Source organism: Pteropus medius, unplaced genomic scaffold (assembly GCF_902729225.1).
Source record: "Pteropus medius unplaced genomic scaffold, Ma_sr-lr_union100, whole genome shotgun sequence".
Taxonomy (NCBI): Eukaryota; Metazoa; Chordata; class Mammalia; order Chiroptera; family Pteropodidae; genus Pteropus; species Pteropus medius.
Genome location: NW_024351073.1, coordinates 15,833,209 through 15,853,108, shown reverse-complemented (window position 1 = coordinate 15,853,108; position 19,900 = coordinate 15,833,209). Strand labels below are relative to the sequence as shown.

General features: G+C 40.1%; 1 long non-coding RNA gene across 3 annotated transcripts; it reads left to right on the top strand.

The window, feature by feature from the left end:
* Positions 1 to 340: 340 nt before the first annotated feature.
* On the top strand, positions 341 to 5,279 carry LOC120586242 (uncharacterized). Of its 3 annotated transcripts, XR_005648651.1 has the most exons (4): positions 341 to 482; positions 3,397 to 3,535; positions 4,531 to 4,681; positions 4,996 to 5,279. It is a non-coding gene; the product is annotated as an uncharacterized LOC120586242 (long non-coding RNA). The 3 variants fall into 3 exon arrangements; XR_005648652.1 differs by lacking the exon at positions 4,531 to 4,681; XR_005648653.1 differs by lacking the exons at positions 4,531 to 4,681; positions 4,996 to 5,279 and adding an exon at positions 3,754 to 4,508.
* The last annotated feature ends 14,621 nt before the right edge of the window (positions 5,280 to 19,900 follow it).

The following is a 19,900-nucleotide window of genomic DNA, read 5'->3' as shown; positions in this document are numbered from 1 at the left end:
TTTAGCCTGAGTCACCGCAGAGGCTTTGTTTATATTCCTCTTGGAAACTCTTGATATAGCTGGTTGCAAAACCACTGCGGAATGCAATAAAATAGAAAAATGAAGACACTAGTGGGAAATGGACTCGAAGTTCATGGTGTTATTTTATCCTACCAAATATATTAGTAAGAAAAATACATTTATAGGTAGATTTCTTTTTTTACAGAAATATTATTTTCTAAGTGACTTTATTCTAAATAGAACTGTAACTTCTATTTTTTTCTCAAAATCAAAATTGAGTATTAAAGAATATATATATTTTGAAAAGATTTACCGATTCGCTCATGTATCTCCTGCTGAGACAAAAGATATCAGAGGCATACGCCAGAGGAAACTGGTGATAATTCCTAAGATTGGAAGTCTTGGTGAAAATTCTTCAGGGTTACACAGAGGAGGAAGATTCAGAGTTCTTTTTTGGCATAAGCAGAGCTTTCTCATAGATCGTAGGTACCAGTAATATTAATATTTTAAATCATCTGTTTATTCTTAATACTAAATGATTACTTTTCACTAAGGAATTACTACCTTAAAAATACTTGGCAATAACGGACCCACCAGTCACAAGTTTCATATCGACGGTTGAAAATGTAGCTCCTTCTTGCAGATTCTGGGGTACTCGAAGATGGATGTCTAGAGAAAACTGTGTGCTTTCACATAATTCAAACTCTAATCAAGTCTCTCCTTTCTGGTCACTGTTGGTTCACCTCATTTTATGCGGGCCTGTTCCCTCAAAGATGCAACTCGACTAGGTCATGTTTTAAATGGACTGAAAGCCCCGGGTGGAATAAATCACGAAAGGCGATCTCCTCTCCAAACTGATTCACTCCCTCTAATGCAGCTGACTTTTAAATTGGAATTCCCTGAGGCTTGACTTAAAGCCTGGCTCACGGCCAAGCTGCCATTAGGGGATGTGTGCCCCTGACTCCCATACACTTTGTGTAATTGCCCCCAGGCTTGCAAATGGTCCCAGCAAAAGGATCAGACACATTTTTATGTAATTTCATAGACCAAAAAAAAAAAGACATCCTATGAAAATTTTATTACAAGATCCACTTTACATTAGCTGTTATTGCTTATGTGCATTTAAGAAAAGTAATTATAAGTCTAATTAAACTGGAGAGGAAAATATATTTTTACCCTTTTCATATAGATTCTTTTTCATTATAGAGAAAGCTCAAATATGGGGTCGTTTGGATGCGTGGCCACACTTCGACTCTGTATACATTTTATGCCTGAAGATCGCTGTCTCGCTCTCTTTCCATGTTTGCTGCCAAATGGAGCCATTTATCAATGAGATGTTCTGAGCTGGGAGAAGGGGACATTACAGGGTCCCTGTGCTTTGATTCCTGTTTTCTGGTTTTGCGACCCATAAAAGACCTCAGACTTGCTCAGAAGGCCGGCTCACTGTCGGTGCTGAATCGCCAGTGCTACTCTTGGCACTTGGGGACTACCGTTTCCTGTTCCCTTAGAACTTGAGAAAAAAGATTTCCCAAGGAGAGTTAAACTCCGAAATCAGCTGATATAGGATTAGAATAATATTATAGAAAGGAGTCTTTAAAAAGACAAAATGGCTCTTAGGACCCTCTAACCCAGCGAAAGCATTCTTTCACTCACTATCTGTTAACCTGGGCCTTCTGAAAGGAAGGTCCGCCTGCTTGGAGACTCTGATAATAGGAGAGTCACAAGGCAGACAGGGCTCACCCATCTAAGCATTGTCTAGGGAAAGCGAGTGTAGCCAAGAACTCAGGTGCTAAGGACCCCAATAGATGCCACTGTCTCTAGTCTAGAGGTTGTAGCCTGGTAACATTAAACTTCTTATTAATCTCACTTGCTGTGTTCCAGTTCCAACTTCACCACTTACTGAAGACGGTTCTTTCTTATAGGCTTGCATGGCAGTTCTCGGTTTAGTGAGTCAATGGGCAATGACATATGCCAAGGGATATTTGTGCCTCTTACATACTTGGCTACTTGTGAATATGCACCGGAAAGACAACAGACGTCATGTCCAGCATACAGAAAATGGAATAGCTTTCTTATTCATTCAGTCAATGAGTATTCGTCTTGTACCCGTTACTGACTGATGCCAGTCTGCAGGTCTTCTTGGGAGAATGTCCCACTGGCTCAGTGCCCATCTCCATTAGAAATACCTACCAGCCCTTCCCCCTGCTCCCTCCACGCTTGGGTCTTTAGCAGTGTTTGATGTGCTCTGTTGTTGCCAGATGCTCATTCAATCCCTGAAAGGCGTTGATAATTTTCATTAGCTTCCTGGGTGGCAAAATGAGGGACAAAACTCAGCTCTGCTTTGCAGATGAAGATTTTGAAACTCTGAGTTACAACATTGCCCTCTGTTTTCACTCCCAGGGGCTGTACCTTCCTTGGTAGGTGGTTTCTGGATTTGAGCAAAGGCTCTTTATCACCCAGCAGCCTGTGGCTAACAGTTAATTGTAAAATCTTGGAGCCATTTTGGAGCTGGAAGGAGCCTGAGTAATGATCTGGCACAGCACTTATGTTTCAGAAAAGAAACTGAGGTTCAGAGGTTAAGTCATTGGCCCAAAACATATAACCTAATTTATTTACTTGCAGTGACTTGGGACAAGTTTTCCCCAGTTTCCAGGAGGACATGCTCTCTTGATCACGGTGCTTTCAATAACGCTTGTGATACTCCTCAAATTAGTAAGACTCAGTTCAGCCAAACCCAACTTTACTCAGATTATACTGAAGGTACAAAATACAGTTTTAAGGAAGTAGAACATGCTGTGTTGTAGGAAACAGCACAGTAGGCTAGTTCTGACTAATACTACAAATCAGCGGGATGGCTACCTCAGGAGGAAGGCACACATTCCTGCCTATTGTTTCTTTGACCCTGTGCATTCTGTGGCACAAGTGTGTTGCTCATTGTTATTGGTGTTATTCAGCTTTGTTTTAGTCAAGTTGCAATTGAGAGCCTCTAAGAGACAGCTGTGGCAGGCAGGCGTCTCAGATGGCCTGCGGTGGTCACCTCCTTCTGGTCCCACGGCCTTATGTTTTTCTCTCCCCTTGAGCAAGGCTGAGCCTAGTGACTTGCTTTCAACCAACAGACTATGGAAAAGGTGAGCAGATGCCACTTCCATGAATAGGTTACAAAGAACTGTGACTTCCATGTTGCTTAGTAGACTCTATTGCCTTCTCAGTTTGAACAAGTTGGTGAAGCAAGCCGCCATGATGGAGAGGCCAACATGACAGGGAGCTGAGGGTGGCCTCCAGCCAGCAGTGGTGAGGAACTGAGATCCCAGGTTCAACTGTCTGTGAGGAACTGAATCTCGAAAGCAATCACATGAGCTTACAAGTAGATTCCCACCGCCCCCCTCGTCTTTTTAGCTATAAGATGGCCACAGCCCAGGCCACTTCTTGATTACAGCCCGTGAGAGAGCCTGACGTGAATGGATGCAATGAAGTCTTGCCCGGATCCCTGGTCCACAGAAGCTGTGAGATAATAAACAGATGCTGTTTTAAGTCGGTACGTTTCGGGAGTAGCTTGTTATGCAGCATAGAGAACTAACACAATAGCCAAGGGGGTGGGACAAGATTGCAAACATAATTTAAATGCATTGCTGGTCATACTAATTTTTGCATTACACATGACCTTCATTTAGCAATCTCCAATGAAGAGCATTTTGAATGAAATGCATTTAGACAAGAACACACAAAACGCCTCTGCTCCTTTTAAATCTACAGGGACAGTGAAGCAGCATTTGTGACTTAATATAAAATTCGAATTGCACCAGGCTTTCCAGATTAGAGCCGCTGTGAAGTGTGGAGGAAAGAAGAAATAATACACGCCATCATCATATTAATAATTACACAAATCATAATAGCGATTATTTATCGAGTACTTGACATATGCTAGGTAATGCGGTAAGTGATATGAGCCTCGTTTTGTGAGATTTTCTGAACCGGCTCCAAGATAAAGGTAGATTATCTCAATTTTCCAGCTGAGGGAATGGACATTTTGACAAATTTTCCAACCAGTAGCTCACAGCGGCAATGACATTGGGGCTCTTTGTGTCTTGCTTGAAAGCCTGTGTTCACAATTTTAAAGCTTGGAAAATTGTCTAAAGTGACATCCATGCCTCTCCTCTGCTTTGTTCAACCCATGGTGGCACATCATTAAACATGCTACCTTTGTTTTGTAAAAACACTCCAAAACTTCCTGACTCTAAAAGCCATTCTTTTCCTAAAAACACTTTTGCAGTTAATCATATTGCCCTGTGATTTTTTTAATGCTTGTGCTGTCATGTTAGTTTTATTATTGCTTGACCTTTTTTCCATAAAGAATTTTATTCTATTCACAAATAAATTCTTTGAGGACAGGAGCACTTTCTCCTACTTCAATGTCTACAGCCATGTCTGGTACTGTACTGTACAAAGAAGCATCCAGTAAGTCTTTTTTTGATGGATTGGATTTACTCTGAAATGCAAATGGTGATAGGCTGTGAGAAGGTGTCTTTCTAGGAAGAACAGTCAGTCAGCGTTGCTTAAAGTGCCGGCGATTCCAGGAAAGAGCTTGGGTTGCGCTGAGCATCAGAAGTTATCAAGAGATCGGACCTATCATGAGATCTCTCAGGGGCAGCCTTGCTCCTGGACCACTCCTGGGAGGGTTCAGGTAAATGCACATCACCAACCATCCTCGTTTCCCTCCCCTTGGATGGGGGGATATCCCAGCATTTGGGGTGCTAAAACTAGGAAAGTTCTAGACGAACTGGGATAAGTTGGTCATTTCAGGAGGAGTGTTGTTAAGGACTGAATGTTTATGTATGTGCCCCCCGCATTCATATGCTGAAGTCCTAATCCCCAGTGCGACTATATTTGGGGTAAGGAAGTAATTAAAGTTAAATGAGGCCATAAGAGAGGGGACCTGATCCAATAGGATTAGTTTTTTTATAAAAGGAGACACCAGAGCTCTCTTTCTCCTGCCAGGTGGGGATGCAGCGAGAAGGCGTCACCTGCAAGCCAGAACCACACCACACCGGCACCCTGATCTGGGACTTCCAGCCTCCAGAACTGTGAGAAGTAAATATCTGTTGCTTAAGCCCCCCAGTCTGTGATATTTTGTTATGGCTGCGTGAGCTGACTAATACAAATGTACATATGGTGGGGAGGGATGCTGTTTTTGCTACATTTATGTGGCTTGTTTTTTCTTTGAATTTAAATCCGACCGACCAACTGACCAACCAAATTCTGGGTATCTGCAAAGTGTACCAGAGTCTATTATTTCATAAGTGGTATATGTTTGTTATCGGAAATTTTAACTAGATTTATTTTTTTTTTCTATTTTTTTAAAAATTAAGTTTATTGGGATAACACTGGTTAATACAATTATACAATTTTTAGGTGTACGTTATAATTTGACATTTATATATTCTATTGTGTAATTACCACCCAAAGTCCAGTTTCCTTCAGCTACCATATACTTGATCCCCTTTACCCACTTCACCCTCCCCCAGCCCCACTATATTTGACCCCCTTTATCCCGTCTACTTCTCCCCTCCTCCCCCACTCCCTACCCTCTGGTAACCACTAGTCCATTGTCCATGTCCCTGAGTCTCTGTTTGTCCTGTTTATTTGTTGCTTTTAGGTTTATATCCCACATACAAGTGATATCATGTGATTTGCTACTTTTTCAGTCTGACTTATTTCGCTTAGCATGATTTGCGATAACCGTCCAGGTTGTCACAAATGGTAGTATTTCATCTCTTCTTATGGCCGAGTAATATTCCATTGTATACATGTACCACAGCTTCTTTAGCTAATCATCTATCGTAGGACCCTTCGGTTGCTTCCACGTACTGGCCACCGTGATGCTGCTATGAACATCGGTGTGCAAATATCTTTTTGGATATGGGTTTTCAAGTCTTTGGGGTAAATACCCAGTAGAAAGATTGCTGGATCATATGGTAGATCAATTCTTAGTTTTTTGAGGAACCTCCATACTGTTTTCCATAGTGGTTGTACCAATTTGCAGTCCCACCAGCAGTGTATGAGGATTTCTTTTTCTCTGCATCCTCTCCAGCATTTGTTATTACTTGTCCTCTTGAAAACAGCTATTCTAACAGGTGTGAGATGGTATCTCATTGTGGTTTTGATTTGCATTTCCCTATTAGCTAGCGATGCTGAGCATCTTTTCATATGTTTGTAGGCCATTTGTATGTCCTCTAGGGAGAAGTGTCTGTTCAGGTCTTCTGCCCATTTTTTGATTGGATTGTTTGTGTTTTTTTTTGTCGTTATTGAGTCATATGAGTTATTTGTATATATTGGATATTAGTCCCTTATTGGAGGCGTTGCTTGGAAATATATTTTCCCATTGAGATGGTTGTCTCTTTACCTTGTTGATGATTTCTTTTGCTGAGCAGAAGCTTTTTTTAGTTTGATGTAGTCCCCTTCATTTATTTTTGCTTTTACTTCCCTTGCTTTTGAGGTCAAATTCATAAAATCCTCCTTAAGTCCGAGGTCCTTGAGTTTTGTTCCTATTTAGGAATTTTTAACTAGATTAAACAGTCATTTTTAGAATGAAAGATTTAACAGTATTTTGAAGGTCATTGTCATCAATATTTATCTGCGAGGTGCAGACAGGGCTCCTGGGTCTATTCCATGTTACACATCTCCTTTGAAGTCCTGGAGAGTTTTTCCCACTGAGCAGTTTTACAGGGTACGGAGAGGAATAAAATCAAGGATTCAGCATGCACTACAGGTCCAAGAGAGCTGTATCAAAAACTCACACACCAGGCTATTTAATTTGTTGGCCTGCTCAGTAAAAAGATACCTGCTGAGCAAGGTGGGTTTGAAGAATCAGATGGAGAGAAATATAAATGAGTATAATTCACACTATTACTTCTTGGCTGCGCTCACACACGGATGAAAAGTTTTTCCTACCCCAGAGCTGGCATATTTCTCTTGCTACTTTCTCTGAGCTACTACCTTGGCAGCTGAAAGTCGGTGAAAAAATCACACAATTGAGCCGACTAGGTTTTTACTTTCAAGTTATTTTAAACTTCCAATTGGCATTGCTTGGTAGTTCTACTGTTTTTCTTGTTTTGTTTTTTTTGTTTTTTGTTTTTTTTTTGGTCGGTGTTCTTTTCTACTCCTCGAGGTGGCTCTTTTATACCTTCCTCTTGCCCCCAAGGCCACCATATCTTCTTCAGCAGGTGACTTTGCCTCATTCTATACGGAGATTTAAAAAAATTTCACCAGACCTAATCTTGCTACCTGTCACCACCAATGATAACACTACTTCCATCTGCACCCATATCTTTCTCTCCTGCTCAGTTCTGATGAAGTGGTCTTCTTCCTCCGAAACCAGTCATCTTATGTGAACTCAGTATGCTTTTTTGTTTTATGTAGGCAGCTTGTAAATTGCCCCCGCCCCCAATTATACCCATCTCAAGTATTCGCACCCTTGTGCAATCTCCTGACTTGGAGTGTTCCCTGGATTTAGTGACTTGTTTCTAACCAGCAGAATATGGCAAAAGTGATGGGTTGCTACTTCCGAGATTAGGTTATAAAAGGTTGTGACTTCCATCTTGCTTGCGCTCTATTTGACTTGCTTGCTATGATGAAGCAGTCGTGCAAACTTTGTCGTTAGGACCTTGTCTCTTTATGTCTGGGCTCTGCTGGCGTTATTCTGAGGTGCATTCTTTACTGGAGGTGGCAATGATGTCTACGAGTATCTCCATGTTTCCATCATATTCATGGGCAGCGTAACAGACCACAGAGCTTACAGAATATTAAAACAAGTTTGTCTCTGAGTTAAAATCTTTTCATCACATTTGATAAATATAAAGTTAGATATCTTAGTGTATATTTTTCTATAATTGGCTGTTAGTTGACCTTCTTCTTCTTACTTTGTTCCCAATTTCAGTCTCTCAATCTTACCCCAGTTCAATATTCTAACCTAGTTGACATAAATGAGGAATTTGTTAGGCACAATCCATTTCCTTGGGAGAGAGAAAGAGATGGCTATTAGAAGAAGATGCAGGATTTTCTTGATGACCTAACATAATATTGACCTGACAGAAGAACAGGAGGAAAGAGCTGCTGCTCTTGGAAGCTCTCCACACTGTGGTAGCTTTCCGCTTCGCTTGCATTGGGAAGCCTGACTTTGGGTGACCATGGTATTCTGCAGCCCAAGGCTGAACCAATGTTTATTTTTAGCCCATTGAGAAAGAAAAGCTTCCCAAAGAAATCAGAGGTATTTTTCAGGGGCTAAGTCCACAAACATGTTTCTCATCTGCCCATAACAGGTGCCACGGGCTCCGCCATGAAGGGGCGTGTGAGTATTGGTTTTTGTGAGATCCTGAATGCAAGTGGGGAATTCGGAGGATGGTGGAGAGTCATATCCATCCAAGTAGGAAATTCCTCTTGTGCCTTCCTCTGGATATCTGGCATGTGCATGGCATATAGTAAGCACTAAATAGATATGTATTAACTGATTTGAGTAACTGAGTCATATATAGACCAGCAAGACGTGGAGGTAGAAGTAAAAAAAAAAAATGCTACCTGAATAGCTAGCTGCTTGATGAATTTAATCCTTGCGCTCTGAAAAGACTCATAAGTGTTCCTTTGTATAATCAACTGATATTCAATTAACCTGTAATAACTACCTTAATAATTCTAGAGCAGTAATTTGAGTCTCTTGAAAAGTTGTCTAGCATTTTCCTTTGTTAGTCTGTTCTGGGGGAATGAGTCACAAGTATTAATTACTGGACAGGGATTCATTTTTCTCTTTCTCCTTTTTTACTACAATGATGAGCATGTTGAATTAATATTAAATAATTCTTAAGAATTTTCCAATAATTTGGAAGTTATTAATAATTCTTAAAAGAAGAGAAGATTTTATTCAGTTGTGCAAGCACATGGTGAAAGACAACTGGCTTAAGTTGTTGAATTTCTGCTTCCTTTGAAAAACTGTTTAAGAAAGTGGAGAACATGTAATTACTCCAGTGGAATGATTATGGAACATCGAAAACTGGTCATCCTAGGTGGTTAAGTGCATGACGAAGAAACAATAAAGGCGTGATAACAGGAACCTCATCCGGTAGTGATCTCAATTTGCATTTTGGTTCTGCAAAACACAAATAGGTTAACTGGATACCAAAGAGCAGTGAACTAACTATGATTTTCATCTTTACATGCTGATTAAGAATTTCGAATGTAATATTTATAACACCACATGGTCCAATTATCCCTTCCACTTTCTGTACTTCTGAGGGGAGAAAGACAGAAAGGGCCACTTTCTTCACTTATGCAATTGATAACTATTAATTTTGTAACAATTTTCCAATGATTGCTTGCTGTAAAAATGTAAAATGGTGCCAGAAGGTTTAGCATGTATTATTCACACTGTAATTTTGTTTTATTTCCTTCTAGACTTTTTTCCAGTGCATATTTTTTAGAGTACTTGTAATTACGTTATACTTGTAATTTACCCTGACTTTTTAAAGCTTAGTGTTATAAATGTTACTTATGTTTATAGCAGCAAAAATATGAAAACAAAAGTAAAGGTACCATACTCAATGGACACACAGTGCTCTCAAACATACGAAACATATGAAAACATATGAAAATAAAATAACTTATTTAACAATCCCCATACAACTGGCTATCTAGACTTTATTTTTTGTTTCCGTTGTTACAAATGAGATAAATGTTGTAATGCATCTTTTTAATGCACATAGATCTTTCAGAATTTTGACTATTAGGAGAAAATTCTACAAGGGAAATTAGTGAGTAAAAATTTAGAAATCTCTTTTTAATGACTTTTGAAGCAAATATGATTCCGGGCCTAATTTTTTTCAAGTGACATTAACTAGTTTAGAAATAAAAAGAGAATTTATTAGATGAAAACGATTGTAAACATGGAACCATGGGAAGGGAAGGAGCATCTGGATGGCTGGACCCAGGGACTTAAATGCCCGGAGTTTTCTCTGACGCTTTCTTCCTGGGGCTCAGTGCTCAGCCTCATTTCATTCATTTGCTGGTCAAGTTTCTTTGTTTTTGTTTTTTTTCCTCAAGAGGGGACACAGGTTCCCCAAACTTTTGGGATCTGACAGTAAGTAACAAGGGATTGGATGTAGTTCCAGGAGGAAAGGTCCTGGAGACCTACCTTAATCCCAGCCTGGCTCGGTCAGGGTGCTGCTATGGACCAGTCCACACCAGCAAAGCGGGCGGATCCTGTCACAGAGACAGGTTTCAGAGGCCCAGGTCTTTTTATTAGGTCTATTTCTAAAGAATGAAGAAATTAGGTGTTAGATGTTTTTGTTATTTATGTCCATATATATAATCATATTACCTTATCGGTTGGCAATTCTATCAAGAATAGATAGAGATGCCAATTTTACTACCCCTTCGCCAGTATTGATTACTGAAGTTATTATGATTATGATTATTTTTAATATATATATTTTCATTATGGTTCAAGAAGCTGTACCGAACACATGTATGCAGTTCCTGGTTCACCCCAATTCCATTGGAATGACATTAAGTAAGTAGGACAGGGGTAAATGCATAAGCTTAGCTGATTAGCAATCTTAATTTCATTTGCCACAGTAATTGTCTCTTGCCACGGAACCTAAAATAGTCACAGGTTCTGAGGATTAAGACATGAATGTGTTTGGGTGGGTGGGGGACATTTTTCTGCTTACCACAGACCCCAGGGAATTTTGACACAAGTCGAAGAAAATAGGAAGTAGACAGTTTCTTCTTTCTTTTATGTTGGCAGAATCTCCAACATATTAGATGCTCAATAAACAATTGTTGGTTAGATAGTTGGGGAGAGATAGAAGACAGTAGTAAGTGGGCCCTGTGAAATGTGGTGACATGGATCAGCGGTTAGAAGCACGTGGAAGGGTGTCTCTAGAGACATCCTGCGGGCGCGGAGCTGCGCAGCAGACACTTGCTTTCGGGTATATGTTTGCCAGAGAATTTTTAGAAAGAGACGCATGCACGATTCCCCTGGAAGTGTGTGAGTGATATTACTTGGGGAGGAGGTGGAACATCTAGGAACATAACTTGCATTATTTGTGGTCTGGGCCAGAAATGCCTTTCTCAGGCATAATGTTGCTGAGGGTGTAGAAGTGGGTGTTCTTTCTCTTTTTTATAGGTGTGGAGGATGATCGGGGCCGAAGGAACCAACCTCCGGGTCCCAAACAGGCAAGTGGACTGTGGGGTTAGAAAAGGCTGGCATGTCCATGGAAATTAGCTTTAAAGGTTTCAAAGTTTGCTGCACGGTACAGGAAGCAGTGTGCTTTCTCCTTAGGACCACTTTCTCCTCTCTGAATTTCTTCAGCATAAAAACTACTTTTCTCTTTCGTCTGAATGTGATGCTATGTTAGTTTGTGACGCATCCACTTTGCAGTGGATGTCTGCTTTCTTTCTTTTTTAAGATTCCCTGAACCTTAAAATAAATTCTTTTTATTTAGTGTTCTTTATATGTGTGTAAACAAAATGTTCTACTGAATCTAAACAAGCAAAGCTTTAAATTTTGAATAACCGTGAGAAAATTGAGTACCAGAGGTTTAAGGAAAAACACATGCAAACACTAATGTGGTCCCTTCCTCCCAAAATTAACTTTAACGACAAGCCATTCGGTTGAGATTGTCTCAAGATCTGGGGCAGAAAACACTTAAAAATCCACTAGAATGTTTTTTGTTTGGTTCAGGATAAATAATGTTGACATGTGATAGAAAATATCTTCTGAATTATCTTGAGAATAAGAGCCTTGGTTTTATGAGCAGGGAGTTTCAGTATGTTTTGTGTCATGAATAATCCTCCATGACAAGGTTCGTGACCCTTTAACATTATGGAACACAGGAAACCTTTTAAGTTTTTGTAAAGTAAATAAGTAGTAGCATTTTGTTATGTTTTATTCAAATTTGAAGTATTTCAGAATGTGGTTTAATATTTAGGCCTCATGAATATGATAGGAAATAAAGCTTGATGTTACGCTTCATAATGGCATATATCTATTCTGATATATTTCTGTAATAATCTTTTGATTTTGGAATAATTTTAGGTGTTCAGAAAAGTTACAGTTCAGAAAAGTTACAGAAATAGTATAGAGAGTGCCACGTACCCTCCCCCAGCTCTAACTTCCCTTCATATTATCCTCTTACATTGCTGTGGTACATTTGTCAAAACTGAGTAACCAACATTGCTACATTTATATTAACCATACTCTAAACTCTATTTAGATTTCATCAGTCTTTCCATAATATCCTTTTCTTGTTCCCAGATCTCATCCAGGATATCACGTTGCCCTTAGCTGCCATATCTCCTTAGTGTCCTCTGTTCTGTGATAGTCTCTTAGTCTTTCCCTTTTTTTTTTTTCCATTATCTTGACAGTTTTGAGAGTATTGGTCAAATATTTTACAGAATGTTCCTCAATTCGGGTTTGTCTGATGTTTTTCTCATGATTAGACTGAGTTATGGGTTTGGGGGCAGAAAACCACAGACAGGAAACACCCTTCCCATCACAATGTATCAGAGGTTACATGATGTCCATGTGACTTATCACTGGTGACGTTCACTTGACCACTTGGTTAAGATCATGTCTACCAGTTTTCCACCCTGTAAAGTTACTATTTTCTTCTTTCTTTGGAAGTGAGGTGCTAAATCCAGTCTACACTCAACAAAGTGGAGGGATAAACTCCACCTCTTGGAGTAGAGTGTATCAATATTAACAGTTTGAAATTTGAAATCACATTTTGAAAATATTTTAACTCTAGGGATTTTACCCTCAGTGGACCTGTGTTTTGTGCATGTGAAGAAAGGAAATGCTGTACGCGCAGACCTGGGCTCAAGCTCTTCTTTATTGTCTAGGTCCTGAGTAAAAAACACATGTTCAATGCTATGGCGTCACTCTTGAATCTTTTGTCTAAAACACCCAACCATATTGACCTATGCAAGACTATGGTGGAAGTAAGTAGAAGGAGATTTGCACATTCTTTTGAATGTATTTTCATCTTCAGATGAAATGAAGCTGAATTCTAAACATGGAACATTTAAACTCACTGATTTTTAAACCAAAGTTAGAGTATGCAAACGCCACATTGCTATATACTTAGATGTCTCGGTTTCAGTTTCAACTGTGGCTTCACTCAGTAGCCAGCTGACAAATAGGTGTCAATTCTGATTTGCATCACTGCCTCCTCTCCTATATCTTAGCATCCATTCCTAGGGTGGAAGGGATGCGTTGACTTGTGTCCTTCTCAAATTCACATGTTGAAACCTTAACACTAGATACTTCAGAAAGTGATCTGTTCAAAAATAGACCCTTTGCACATGTAATTAGTAAGATGAGGCCATTAAGATGGGCCTAGATCCTATGTGACTGGTGTCCTTATAAAAAGGAGCAATTGCGTCAGAGAGGTACACACAAGGAGAACCCCATGTGAAGATTAACGCAGAGATTGAGGGAAAGTTTTTATAAGCCGACACTGCCAAAGATTGCCAGAACACACTAGAAGGTAATTGGGAGGTATGGACCAGATTCTTTCTCACAGAGCCCAGAAGGAACCCTGCCAACACCTTGATCTTCCAGCTTCAAGAACTGCCAGATAAAAATTTTCATTGTTTTAGCCACCCAGTTTGTCATACTTTGTTACAGCACCTCTAGCAGATCAATACAGTAGATAATCGAAGTTGGACTATGCAAACCAGCTTAATGGCTTGGTTATTTTGTACATAGACTTTAGAGGGAATCTGCAACTCATCAGTTACTAGAAGCCCTTCACTAGAAACTTCTACTAAATGCTCATTGAAGATTGTTCCACTGTGTGGATCATTTCGAAATTTATATTATTTTTGGCCATATATAAGGTCTTTGCCTACCAAAATCTCCTTCAAAGTCTGACAGTTTTCTATTTATTGACGTAATTGTGGTAACTTTGATAATCAAACTTTTCCCCACTTCCTCAAGGCCGAACCAATGACCGAAGCATTCAGCTTTGCTTTGTGATTTGATCATAGGTGAGGAGATATATATATATATATATATATACATCTATATATATATATATAGATGATACATAGATAGATAGATAGATAGATAGATAGATAGATAGATAGATAGATAGGTAGATAGATGATACACACACACACACACAGACACACACACACATTTTTTTTCCTGATAAAGAAGGATTCCTTTCCAAGGTAGAATAAAATGTGGTAGTTCCTTTAGCAGTTGAGTTGAAAAGGTTTGTGCCTTTTCCTTCTGAATCAAGGTCATGCCATCTCCCCAGTCAGCCAGAGCTCCGTGGACCACCTACAGCTCCAGTGGATGAGAGTGTGGATAATACCATACAGATGTGCCTGGCACCTAGCAGGCTGTGGCAAATGTTTCTCAACTCATTTAGGGGCCAAGATATATTCATTTTCTATGAAAGAACTAATTACTTAAGTGATGGACTGGGGAGTGGAGGAAAGAAGTGGTTGATAATTATGTTCATTAAAGGAATTTGAAAATTAACTCCTTGAAAGGTGTTACTGTACACTAGCCCTATTCTGGAATCGTTTAACTTTACTTTTTAGGCATGACCACTGATCATCTAGGGAAATAAGACCAACTAAGCATCATTATGATTTTTTAGTGTTTAAAGGAATCGAAATGTGGAAATGAATGAGCAACTCATAGGTGCACCTCCCCCACTCCTACTCTCAATTTTAATTCAAATGTAATGGAAACTAACATTTTCCTAGGAAGGTAGCTCGAACATTTGAACAGGCAGATGGAAACAGTTTTATTTTCAACAAAGTGTTATCAAATACAATTTTGGTGACTTGAGGATTGTGGAGGGTGAAACAGGCTGCCAGGGACCTCAGATTAGCCTCCTTTAAAAGAAGAAATACAAGGGGCGAGCGAGGTGGTGGTCTCTAACTACGGAGGGTGACCACAGCCTGGTTCCTGAATGAGAGAGCCCTGGAGAGCAGACTCTGTGAACATCACTATCTCATTGAGGTTTACCAGTGAGGACACTAGATACAACTTCTGGGTTTGCGTAGCCTATCTTTCGCTGAATGCACTTTCTATATTTCATATTAGCCTTTTCATTTTTAGAGCGAAAATTCTAATTCATCCCCAAATGTGCCTATTCTATCTTTTTGTAGTTAGTGTATTTTTCAGGAAGAGCCTCCAGCTCTGATTTCTCCAACTGTCCATTCTTTATCTCCTATCTGGAGATTATTGCACAGTCTGGGTCATCGGCATGGCAATTTGGGGGCAATCTTCCCTTCTCAGAATGGCACCAAATCTCCAATTGAGAGGTACTGAGTGAGGGGAAGAAAGCATTTTCAACAGCAAAATGAGCTAGGATTAATTTTTTTTTTTTAAAGAGAGAGTTGGACACCTGAATACCTTATTGTAGTGAAATTGTCACTTATTGAAGCAGAACCAAGTGGCACATGCTTCTGCTAGAACCAGCCTGAGAGCTGGGAGAACAGGAAAAACAGAGATAGAACCTTAAAAGAGAGGTAGAATAAAATAAAAGAATTCAGAAGTAGAATAAAATAAAAGAATTCAAAATGAAATACAATAGGGAAGCATAGCCGGGCAGAGACGTACAGGAGCAGTGACTGGCCCGCGGTAGAGATGGCAATTTACCCAGGCTCTCAGTGAATGGCAGGCTGCGATAGTGGAGGAGAATTGCCAGGTCTAGGTGGAAGAAAATTGGAGCCATTTTGTTGTGTAGAATCTCATCATCCCACATGTGTTGGCCCGTCAGGAGCTGATTATATTACACTGTGATAAAATAGTTCCTCATAATCTTGATCTTTAGCTATTAGGAAAAATTTGCATTATGCTTGTATATTTTACCAATGAAGGAAATAAAGTTTATAGTACGTGAAATGTTTACGAGTTAAGGTTCGAGCGACAGGATTATATTCAGCAATCTGTGAAAGTGTTGCAGAGAGCCACCGAGTTCTCAAAGTGTCGGAAAATTGATGTGGAAACGATGCCGTGCCTTGTCATTGAGATAAAAAGATTGGAAATTAAATTTCGAAAAAAAGTTATTGCCTCGAAATGATCAATGCGATGGGGGCGATTTGCGAGACATAAAACATTGAAGAATGAAAGGAATAAATATAAGGATTACCTAAGATACGCACATACACAGATGCTCGTGCACAATTGATCAATGCTTTCTCGTTTCATTTCCTCCTTTGCCTTTTTAGAGAAAGGGCTGTATTGGTTACTCTTCCTGTTTTCGGATTTCTCAGTATGACATTTACCCAGAAAGTGGACGTGCTAGTAGGAAAAAAAGGCAATTTTCGTAATGAAAATTGTTAGGAGATTGTGGGTTCCAAGAAAGCCATTTCATCTGCTACACATCCCCACGTGACTTATCTTGCTTCCTCCCTGCCCTTCCCCACCCCCTCCCCCATTTCCAGTCGGCTTTAAGCACACATTTGCAGCGCTCTCTGTGCTCATGTATTATTGACAAGCAATCCCTTTCTCCACTCCCAGGGGCACTGCATGAATCCTGCGGTGAGCTAGCACTTTAGCAAGGGGAGGTCAGTGAGAAAGAGTCTGTTATTTCATCATCCCAGCCGGCAGGATGACCACCTCCCTACCTGTTGTTTACTAATGAAATGGGCACCAACAAATCTCATTAGTACAGAAAGCCCAAGATCTGGAGTTTCACACCCCTCATTTCTGGTCTCCTTGGAAGGAAAATTTGCTGAGCCTCAAGAGGTGGTTTTGAAAGAGCAGGAAGGGAGAGCTGGAGGGATCAAGGCCATTGCAGTGGGACTAGATGGGAATCACCTAGGAGATCCCTGGAATGCATTGTCTTCTCGCTTTTTAAAATATAGATTTCTAAGGACCATGTTGGGGATACCCAAAACGTTAAAGGGACAGGTAAACGTTTAGACAGCAGACGGATGATGTCATGAGAATTATAATTCCTTGAGCTTGGATTGAGCTCTCTGAAATATATTCTGTGTGTGTGTGTGTGTGTGTGTGTGAGAGAAGAGAGAGGTTTTTGCAAGTGAATCTTAGGATGGGAGAATAATAGGTAATCTCTCTGCTGCCAGATGCTGACTAGGCTGTCGGCGCTGAAGAATTTGGGAACATTTTGTGGGCTAATAAATATTTTTAACTGTAATAGTTCTGAGAGAATGCCTTTGCAAATTTTGAAATAAGTAGAGAAGCAGCAAAGTAATATTTTGTCCCCCCCTCCCCCCACCGCCCAGAGAATTAAAATGAGCCAGATATAGGGCTGGTTTTGAAAACACTTTCTTATTTTGTCATAGAGATTGAGAATGAAGAAAATTAAGTATTATCTGCACTAGATCTTTGGATGTGGGTGAGAGGGATAGATATAGGGAGTAAGGAGACATAGACATAGTCAGAAACGGAATGACGGAGAGAAAGAGGGACAGAGACACTGACAAACAGAGACAACCAGAAAGACAAAGAGACAGAGGTTTATGGTTTTCCTATTAACACATGAATTATGCCTTAGTGTGTTTTTAACATCAGAATATGTGGGAAGATGATTATCTCTTTGTTAATGGTTTGTAGTTGTGTATAATTTGGTTAGAGACTAAGATCTGTGCAGTGTCCATGTATCTGGATGATCTTTGACATCTCATGTACCCACAGGGTCTCTGTGATCACTATTTGTAAGTGTACATGCGCGCTAGAAGACTGTAGTAGTTGAGTAGGTGTTTGTATATTAGATCGAATTCTTAACTGTGTTGTTCAAGGTTTCTACAGCTTGCTAATTATTTGTCCCTTTCATTTACCCAGAGTCTCTTGAGTCAGGGCCTCTTGCTACCATGGGTCATAGAGGGAGTTGGGCTCCATGCTGCAGGTGCTGAGGGCCATGGGGTGCAGGAGGCTAAGGTGAAGCGGCTCAGGGGACAGAGCTGTCAGGAGGAGATTCTGAAGGATTTGAATAAGTGGAGGTGGAAGGCAGGTAGGCAGTCAGAAATGGCTTTTGACGAATCAACCCCACAATCAAGAAGGTGGGGACAGATTCTTTCAAGGCCACTTCAGGACAAATCTCCAATTCCACTTTTTGAGTCAGAAGTGGAGAAACTGTGTTATCTTCTCCTTGGGATAAGGTGGGTGCTCAGCTTAACAGACCTGCCCTGGTTTAATCATTACTTTCTAGACCACTCAAGGACCTGCCATAGTTGTTGGAAAAGACCCCAAATGTCATTGTGCTACTAGTTTCCCGACTCTCTGTCCTAGAGCCCTGGGGCGTGCTTGGAGAGAGAAAGGGGAGGCTGAATCTTTACTACAGCTATTATAGTTTAGATTTTCTATGTTAGGATTTCTAGTAAGATTTCCTTTGAGAAAAAGAAGGGAGTCTGTCCATTAACAAAAGGTCTGAAAAATTACTCATCCAATCTCTTCTCATTTTACAAATGAAGAAACTGAGACCCTGAGAGGTTAATTGACTAACCTAGGACTCCACAATTAATGGCACAGATTGAGTTACATCTCTAACCTTTCAACCACGAGGGGACTGGTGGTGACTCCAAAGAACTCGGATACAGAGAGGACTGTAAATGCTGTATGTATTAGCTCTAATTCTATTTTCAAGTATAAATGCTTACATGATAGCAATCACCTATATATGTGTATAATATCCATTTAATAAGAGTATAGTAACACATGGATTGGATGAGATTACTCATGTCTTTTTAAAATATTATTATTATATAATAATTCTAAACACCTATTTTGCTGGTTTTCTTCCTGTATGAAAATAGAACCAAGTTCAAATTTCTTGTTTTAAATAATTTCACTGGAAAGGAAAATTTTAACCGAGGGGTGAGTCTCTTCACATTTTTCAGAATACCGCTTCAGAAACAAGTATTTGTGTTCGTTGACTTTTAAAGTGTCCAGGAATACGTACTGTCTTCCATTTTCCCTTCTAGCTTTCAGGTGAAAGCCTAGCTTCATTTGATCATCCTCCATTCAACTTTTAAATACGGTCCATCACCACTGTGTAGTAGCAATAGCATTTATTTTAATGAGAGTAAAATACAATAACTATCTAGGGGTGTATAATAACACCTAAAGGTATCAGCACACTAATATAAAGCTATAGTAGGAAAAATTTAAACTTGGAACTATTGCTGTTTTCCAATTCCTGCATATTTTATGGAAATATATTTGGTTCTCAATATTTTATGGACAGCGTCCTCAAGGCATGAATTAGCTACCATCTTCCTAACATTGTCTTAGATGCTGCAGTTACAAGTGCGAGTAAAACATGCTCCCTGCCCTGGGTAGTGTGTGCCAGAGTCACACAAAGCATGTTCTGGGAACCAGGAGGAAGAGCAAATACACTGGCTTGGGCAGCTGGGCCGTCAAAAGGCTTTTAACGCAGATAAATCCTTAAAGACCAGTTTCGAGGGACAGAGCAGGAGTAAACTAAAGAAAGAAAAGGAAGGCAAAAGGCACACCACATCTGAAGCGTGAAGCCACATGAAAGCACATTTCAGAGTGTCTGGAAAGACGGAGTCCTGTCTGTGTGTGGCGAGAGTGACTGCATGTGAAATAGTCGCGGATGGATGGCACGGGGCTCGATGTGCCAAGGCGAGCGTTTAAACTAGATGTTAAAATCGAGGGCAAAATAGCGAAGAAGCTTAAGCATGGAGGGACACGGGAGAACAAGAGGTCTGTGGCAACAGAGGGCAAAGTTCAAATCAAAGACTTCGGGGTAAAGACAAAGCCCCGCGGTTGCCATGGAGTGCGGCGGGTAAGTTGGGTTTAGAGGGAAAACGCTTTACACTCGAGATCAAGAGCCTTAAGTGGATAGTTGTCCAGGTTCTCAACAGATTTCAGGGAGAGTCATGAATTTGACAGAAG